The sequence below is a fragment of the Chionomys nivalis genome, chromosome 25, assembly GCF_950005125.1.
Source record: "Chionomys nivalis chromosome 25, mChiNiv1.1, whole genome shotgun sequence".
In the NCBI taxonomy this organism is placed as follows: Eukaryota; Metazoa; Chordata; class Mammalia; order Rodentia; family Cricetidae; genus Chionomys; species Chionomys nivalis.
Window position 1 is genome coordinate 39,734,403 of NC_080110.1, and position 7,328 is coordinate 39,741,730.

At 44.7% G+C, this 7,328-nt stretch overlaps 1 pseudogene; it reads right to left on the minus strand.

Moving 5' to 3' along the window:
- Window positions 1-3,157: 3,157 nt before the first annotated feature.
- LOC130866222 (60S ribosomal protein L32-like) lies at window positions 3,158-3,565 on the minus strand (annotated as a pseudogene).
- Between the last annotated feature and the right edge of the window lie 3,763 nt (window positions 3,566-7,328).

Here is a 7,328-nt window from a genome sequence, read left to right on the forward strand (position 1 = left end):
AATGCTGTATCTTACAAGTGAAGATAACCATGCCATGCTAAAGTTCATTCTTCCGTGATTAGCCGCTAATGGGAAATTGAAATGCAAGATGTGGGTCCTTTTTTACTCTCCCGTGCCCAGGGATTCAATGTTTGTGTCAAAAGCCTTTGAGTGTTACATCTTTGTGTGTGTATATGTTCATGAGCATGTGTGTGCATGCGTCACATCAGAGGTCAGTCTCAGGTGACATTCCTGAGGAGACTTCTACCTTGTTTCTTGAGATCAAGTCTCTTTCTAGGACCTGATGTTTCCCAATTAAGCGAGGCCATCTGACCAGCAAACCCCAGGAATGTCTCCACCTCCCTGGTATTGGGATTACAAGTGTCTGCCACCATTTCTGTTTTGTTTTGTTTATTTTACTTGGGTGGTGGGGATTGAACTTGGGTCCTTGTGACTCCCCAACAAGTATCTTGCTGACTGAGTCATCTCCCTGGACAATTTTCATATCTGTCAAATAACATATAGTGTATGATGAACTATGCTCTGTATCTTACGTATTCAAGAGAGTCCCCTCCATCAGGGCTTTTCACCATGTGGTCTCAGTCAGGTCACTAATATCAGAGTCCTTGTCAAGGGAAACAGCTTACTCCTTCCAGAACTTCAGTGAGTGTGGCCTGAGAGCCTAACTTCTTATCAGGTGGTTTTTATGCACACTAACTGGAGAGAGGTAAAGCTCCAGAAGCGTTTGGAGAGGCTTCTAAGGTCAAGCAGGGTGGAGAGAGCTTTCCATCTTCCCCTGGTGCCAAGAAATCTACAGTTCCTAATGCTGTGAGCTAATGCATTTTGTGTTAGTGACCTGGCACACAGGAAACTCTCCACCCACAGTGCCAGGAATGCAAGACTTGGCATCTTCTAAGTCAAACAGTCAGAATTTCAAGTTACACAGGGCTTTGTATTTCCTACATTAGCTATCTTTTGGGATTCACAGGGGAATGGTTTCAGGGTCCCTACAGACACCCACAGCTGTGGATGGCCAAGTCTCTTCTAAAATACCATTTTATTTTCATGTAACTCATGCAGTCTCTCGCTACTTAAACAACACAGATAACTAGAATACTGATCAATGCTGTGTAAATAATCATTACTCTGTATTGCTCAAGCAATAATGACACACCAAAGTCCATAAATATTCAATGAAAACAGATTTTTACCTTAAATATCTTCAATCCATGGTTGGTTAAATGCAGAGAGAGCATCTTTTTCTTCTTCAAGATTGGTGAGTATGTCTGGTAATTGTCTTCCTTCCTTCCTCACTCTCCTTCCCTCCCTCCCTGCCTTTCTCTTTCTCTCTAGACAGATCTTACATACCTTAGCCTGGCTTCAAACTTCCTACTGTAGCTGAGGCTGACTGGTCTTCAGATCTTCCAGTTTCCTCCCCCTAAGTGCTGGGTTAAAGTCGGGTCCAGAGCCTGGTTATGCCAGGCCAACACTACCGACTGAACCATTTTCCAGCTCCAGAAAGCTTTCCTAACTGTGTGAAGGAAATCACAGTTTGCAGGAAGGTGCTGAACAAAATGGCTGAGGAAGAGGAGACTGGTTGAGGTTTACATCTCCCTGGGGAGAAGAGAGCAGCCTGTAGCAGTCAGTTGAGCTCTTTCCTCACTGTTTCATAAACCCAAGCTCTTGCTAGTGTCAGATCTCGTGACTGGTGTTCCACACTTGAAAAATAATATTAAAATTGAGCTTCACTCAGAAAGCCTGTGATCTGAGAATATAGCGGGCAGCATCCTGGAGATGTTTTACATCTCATCCCAGTCAGCAGATTATGTGGGGGGAAACAAGGAAGGGTTAGAAAACAAAGACAATCTATCATTCCCGAGCTCTGTCCTGCCCCTCTGGTCAGGGTTGTCAGCCATGTTCCTGAGATTTGTGGCTTCTGTGTTCCTCTCCCTGCCAGCCTTTTGCTCTGCCCTGGTTCTGTGGGTGTTCGGGTTAGTTTCTGCTACTGTCAATCTTGTTACCTTGGCTTCTATTGCTGCAACCAAATACCATGGCCCAAAAACAAGTTGTGAGGGAAAGGGTTTATTCAGCTTACACTTCAGCATTGCTTTTCATCACTGAAGGAAGTCAGGACAGTAACTTAAGCAGGGCAGGATCCTGAAGGCAGGAGCTGAATCAGAGGCCAAGGAGGAGTGCTGCTTACTGGCTTGCTCTTCATAGCTTGCTCAGTCCTCCTCCTCCTTCTACTTCTCCCTTCTTCCTTCTCCCTTCTTCTCCTTCTCCTTGTTTTTTGGTTTTTTGAAACAGGTTTTCCTTGTGTAACATTCCTAGCTGTCCTGGACCTAGCTCTTGGAGACCAGGCTGGGATTAAAGGTGTGTGCCAACCTTTATACACGTATCTCTCACTTGTGAATTATCCAGACTCAGCTATTCTGTTACAGTGGCTCCAATGGATTAAGACAGGCCCTTTGGTTCATCTGAGGAAGATGGTTCAGCAGCAACTCCAGCATGGTTGCAGACATTCTGGAATTTTCTAAGAGTTGTCATCCTGCCCCATGGTTCCTTTTCCATGACCCTCGGCCATGCCCTCTCCTGTGCATTGCAGTGACTTTCCCTCCAGGATGTCTGAGGGCTGCAAGAATGAGAGAGACAGCTGTCGATGCTAGCTGAGCTGAGCTGTCTGCCTTTCTCCTTGCGGATGAAGTAAGCAGCTGACATTTCTACAGGATTCTGAACTGATAAAATGTTTGATTTATTCATGCTTCTTTATCAGCACAGGAAATTAGACTGTATCCTACAGTTAGCATTTGACAAGGGAAAACCCTGTCTGACAAGGTTGGAAGGTTCCCATTCAGGTGTTAACTAATTTTATAGCTGTATTTATGATTTCTGCTCTCCTAATTTGCTGTCCTGTTTAATAGATGGCAAACTTACATGCATGCCAAAGATATCCTTTCAAATAAATTTCTGATTATTGTCAGCAACTGTTGGATTTGAATACCTATTTATTTCTATATTAGGACATTCTTATTTTAGTGTCTCAGTCAGGTGTTTTATTGCTGTGAACAGTTGCCAAGACCAAGGCAACTCTTACAAAAGAAAGAACTTTTGTTGTGGTGGTTGTTTTTCAGCCGTTTTTGTGGTTTTATTTAAACATGGATTAAAATATGCATGCAAGCTATGGGAGCCCGGTGTTGGGGTTGGTGGCTCTGGTGGTATTGGGGTTGGAGGCTCTGGTGGCCAGTTGTGTTGCTCTTTCTACCATGTTCCTTGGAGGAAACGTTGTGAGCAGTCTCAGCATAGTAAGATTTACTGGACATCAGAAGTCCTTTCAGCTCCTTGACATTGTGAACTAGAAACTTCCTGACACCGCTAGGCAGATGTGCTTGGTTTTCTTGCTGTTCCCATAACCAATGCTGGACATTAGGATCTGGCCCTTGAATCTTCTCTGTACACTGCTCTTGACACCTCTAGGTTTTAGCCAGTTTCGTTTAATTTTGACATATCTGTCTGACTGGTACTGGGTGAACTTCTTGGTCCTGTTTTTGAGGACCTTGGACTTCACCAGAGGCTGGAGGGCAGCCATAATGATGCAAAAGAGATGACAGCCACCTCACAGGTAGTGCTGAGGAAGAAGAAAAGAAAATTTGCTGTGTGATAATGATCCCCGGAGGCTCAGTCATCAGTTGATGTACTAGGAAAGATTAGGGGGTGTGGCCTCCTTGGAGAAGGTGTGTCACTCTGGTCTTGGAGGTTTTTGAAAGCCCACACTATGCCTGTTCTGTCACTGTCTACTGCTTGTGGAGTAGGAAGTAGATCTCAGTGAACATGTGTTTCTGGGTGTGCACTACACTTGGGCCAGTGTCCTCAGAGGCCAGAAGAGGGTGTTGGATCCCTTGTTTCAGGTGGTTGTGAGTCTTCTGGCATGGGTCCCCTGGAAGAGGAAATGCTCACACCTGCTGAGCTATCTTGCCCGCTCTTGTATTTTCTATGTGCCCAGAGTTGCATAAAAATGTCATGGTCCAAAAGAAGTCACAAGTGGAAAATGTTTAAGAAATTGTGATACAAACTACTGTTTTTATATATTTATTTTGTATTCTGTAACCTTACTGAAATAATTTACCAGTTCTAATAGTGTTCTGTTCTTGTTTTTGGTTTTGAGAAGGGGGAACCGAGGGAGCCCTGCCTGTGTAAAGAACAGATAAAGCCTTGAGTGCATGTGTATTGTAGTCATAGGCACTACCACGTCAAAGGACCCAATGCCTCAGTTCCACGGGATTAGACGAACTTCTGTCCGCCCGACCAGCCCAGGGAGATTCAGTGTAGTGATATTTTGTTTGTGTTTTTAACAAATAAAGCTTGCCTGAAGATCAGCTGGCAAAGAAAAACCACTAGAGTCCTAGTGGTGGTGACTCACACCTCTAATCCGAGTACTTGGGAGTCCTAGGGCTTTAATCCCAGCACTAGGGAGGTGGAGACAGGAAGGGGTATGACTGGATGGAGAGAGGACTATAAGGTGTGAGGAGACAAGAGATCAAATGCAGTCTGAGGAAGCAGTCTGAGGACAGGATCGCCCCTTTGGTCTGAGCATTGGTAGGTAAAAGGTCTCTCTAGTGGTTGGCCATTCTGCTTCTCTGATTCTTCAGTTTTCACTCCAGATAACTGATGTCAGCTTATTCTTATTAAGAACAATTAGAAGCCAGGTGGTAGTAATGCATACCTGTAATCCCAGCACTTGGGAGGAAAAGCAGGCAGATCTCTGTGAGTTCGAGGCCAGCCTGGTCTACAAGAGCTATTTGTTGTAATAAGAACGGCAGGGCTGCGTCCCTGGCACCCGGCTGCGTGCATAGCTTTACTTAAAATAATTACACGGAAACTGTATTTTTTTTCTCATTTTTTTATTCTTTTTTAATTAAAATTTCCAACTGCTCCCCGTTTCCCATTTCCCTCCCCCTCCTCCCACAAATTGCCCCCTCCCCCCGCTCCCCTCCCCCATCCCCACTCCTCTTCTCCTCCCCCCAGTCCATTCCCCCTCCCTCTCCATACTGAAGAGCAGTCCAAATTCCCTGCCCTACAGGAAGACCAAGGTCCTCCCACTTCTATCTAGGTCCAGGAAGGTGAGCATCCAAACAGGCTAAGCTCCCACAAAGCCAGTTCATGTATTAGGATCGAAACCTAGTGCCATTGTCCTTGGCTTCTCATCAGCCTTCATTGTCCGCCATGTTCAGAGAGTCCAGTTTCAACCCATGCTTATTCAGTCCCAGTCCAGCTGGCCTTGGAGAGCTCCCAATAGATCAGTTCCACTGTCACAGTGGGTGGGTGCACGCCTCGTGGTCCTGATTTCCTTGGTCATGTTCTCCCTCCTTCTGCTCCTCATTTGGACCTTAAGAGCTCAGACCGTTGCTCCAAATTGGGTCTCTGTCTCTCTCTCGATCCATCGCCAGATGAAAGTTCCTGTGCCATTCTCCTTGGCCTCTCGTCAGCTCTCATTGTCCGCCAAATTCCGAGAGTCCGGTTTTATCCCATGTTTTTTCAGTAGCAGTCCAGCTGGCCTTGGTGAGCTCCCAATAGATCGGCCCCACTGTCTCAGTGGTTGGGTGCACCCCTCATGGTCCTGACTTCCTTGTTCATGTTCTCTCTCCTTCTGCTCCTCATTATAACCTTGGGAGCTCAGTCCGGTGCTCCAGTGTGGGTCTCTGTCTCTATCTCCATCCATAGCTAGATGAAGGCTCTATGGCGATATGCAAGATATTCATCAGTATGATTATAGGATAGGTTCATTTAAGGTTCCCTATCCTTAGGTGCCCCAATGAACTAACTGGGGACATTGCCCTGGGCATCTGGTAGCCATTCCAAGTTCAAGTCTCTTGCCAACCCTTAGGTGGCTCCCTTAACTAAGGTATGAGTTTCCCTGCTCCCCTATCCAACCTTCCTTTATCCCCAATCACCCCGATTCCCCCAGTTCCCCTCATCCTCTCCTTCACACTTTTCTCTCCCCATCACCCCTCATCCCCATCCCACCCCACCCCCAAGATTCCAATTTTTTGCCCATCAATCTTGTCTATTTCCCATAGCTGGGAGGATATCTATATGTTGTTCCTTGGGTTTACCCTCTTGTTTAGCTTCTTTAGGATCACAAATTATAGACTCAGTGGCCCTTATCCATGGCTAGAAGCAATTATGAGTGAGTACATGCCATGTTCTTCTTTGTTGGGTCTGGGTTACCTCACTCAGGATCGTATTTTCTATTTCCATCCATTTGCATGCAAAATTCGAGAAGTCATTGTTTTTTTACCGCAGAGTAGTACTCTAATATGTATATATTCCACACTTTCTTCATCCATTCTTCCATTGAAGGGCATCTAGGTTGCTTCCAGGTTCTGGCTATTACAAATAATGCTGCTATGAACATAGTTGGACAAATGCTTTTGTCATATGATAGGGCATCTCTTGGGTATATTCCCAAGAGTGCTATTGCTGGGTCCAGGGGTAGGTTGATCCCAATTTTTCTGAGAAACCACCACACTGATTTCCAAAGTGGTTGCACAAGTTTGCAGTCCCACCAGCAATGGATGAGGGTACCCCTTTCTCCACAACCTCTCCAGCAAAGGCTATCCTTGGTGTTTTTGATTTTAGCCATTCTGACAGGTGTAAGATGATATCTCAAAGTTGTTTTGATTTGCATTTCTCTGATTGCTAAGGAGGTTGAGCATGACCTTAAGTATCTTTTGGCCATTTGAACTTCTTCTGTTGAGAATTCTCTGTTCAGTTCAGTGCCCCATTTTTTAATTGGGTTAATTATCCTTTTGAAAGTCTAGTTTCTTGAGCCACAAAAAGCATAAAATATCTTGGGGTAACTCTAACCAAGGAAGTGAAAGATCTATTTGACAAGAACTTTAAGGCATTGAAGAAAGAAATTGAAGAGGATACCAGAAAATGGAAGGATCTCCCTTGCTCTTGGATTGGGAGGATCAACATAGTAAAAATGGCAATTCTACCAAGGGCAATTTATAGATTCAATGCAATCCCCATTAAAATCCCATCAAAATTCTTCACAGATCTTGAAAGGACAATAATCAACTTTATATGGAGAAACAAAATGCCCAGGATAGCCAAAACAATCTTATACAATAAAGGAACGTCTGGAGGCATTACCATCCCTGACTTCAAACTCTATTACAGAGCTACAGTAATGAAAACAGCGTGGTACTGGCATAAAAACAGAGAAGCCGACCAATGGAATCGTATGGAAGATCCGGATTTTAACCCACAAACCTATGAACAACTGATTTTCGATAAAGGAGCTAAAAGTATACAATGGAAGAAAGAAAGCATCTTCAACAAATGGT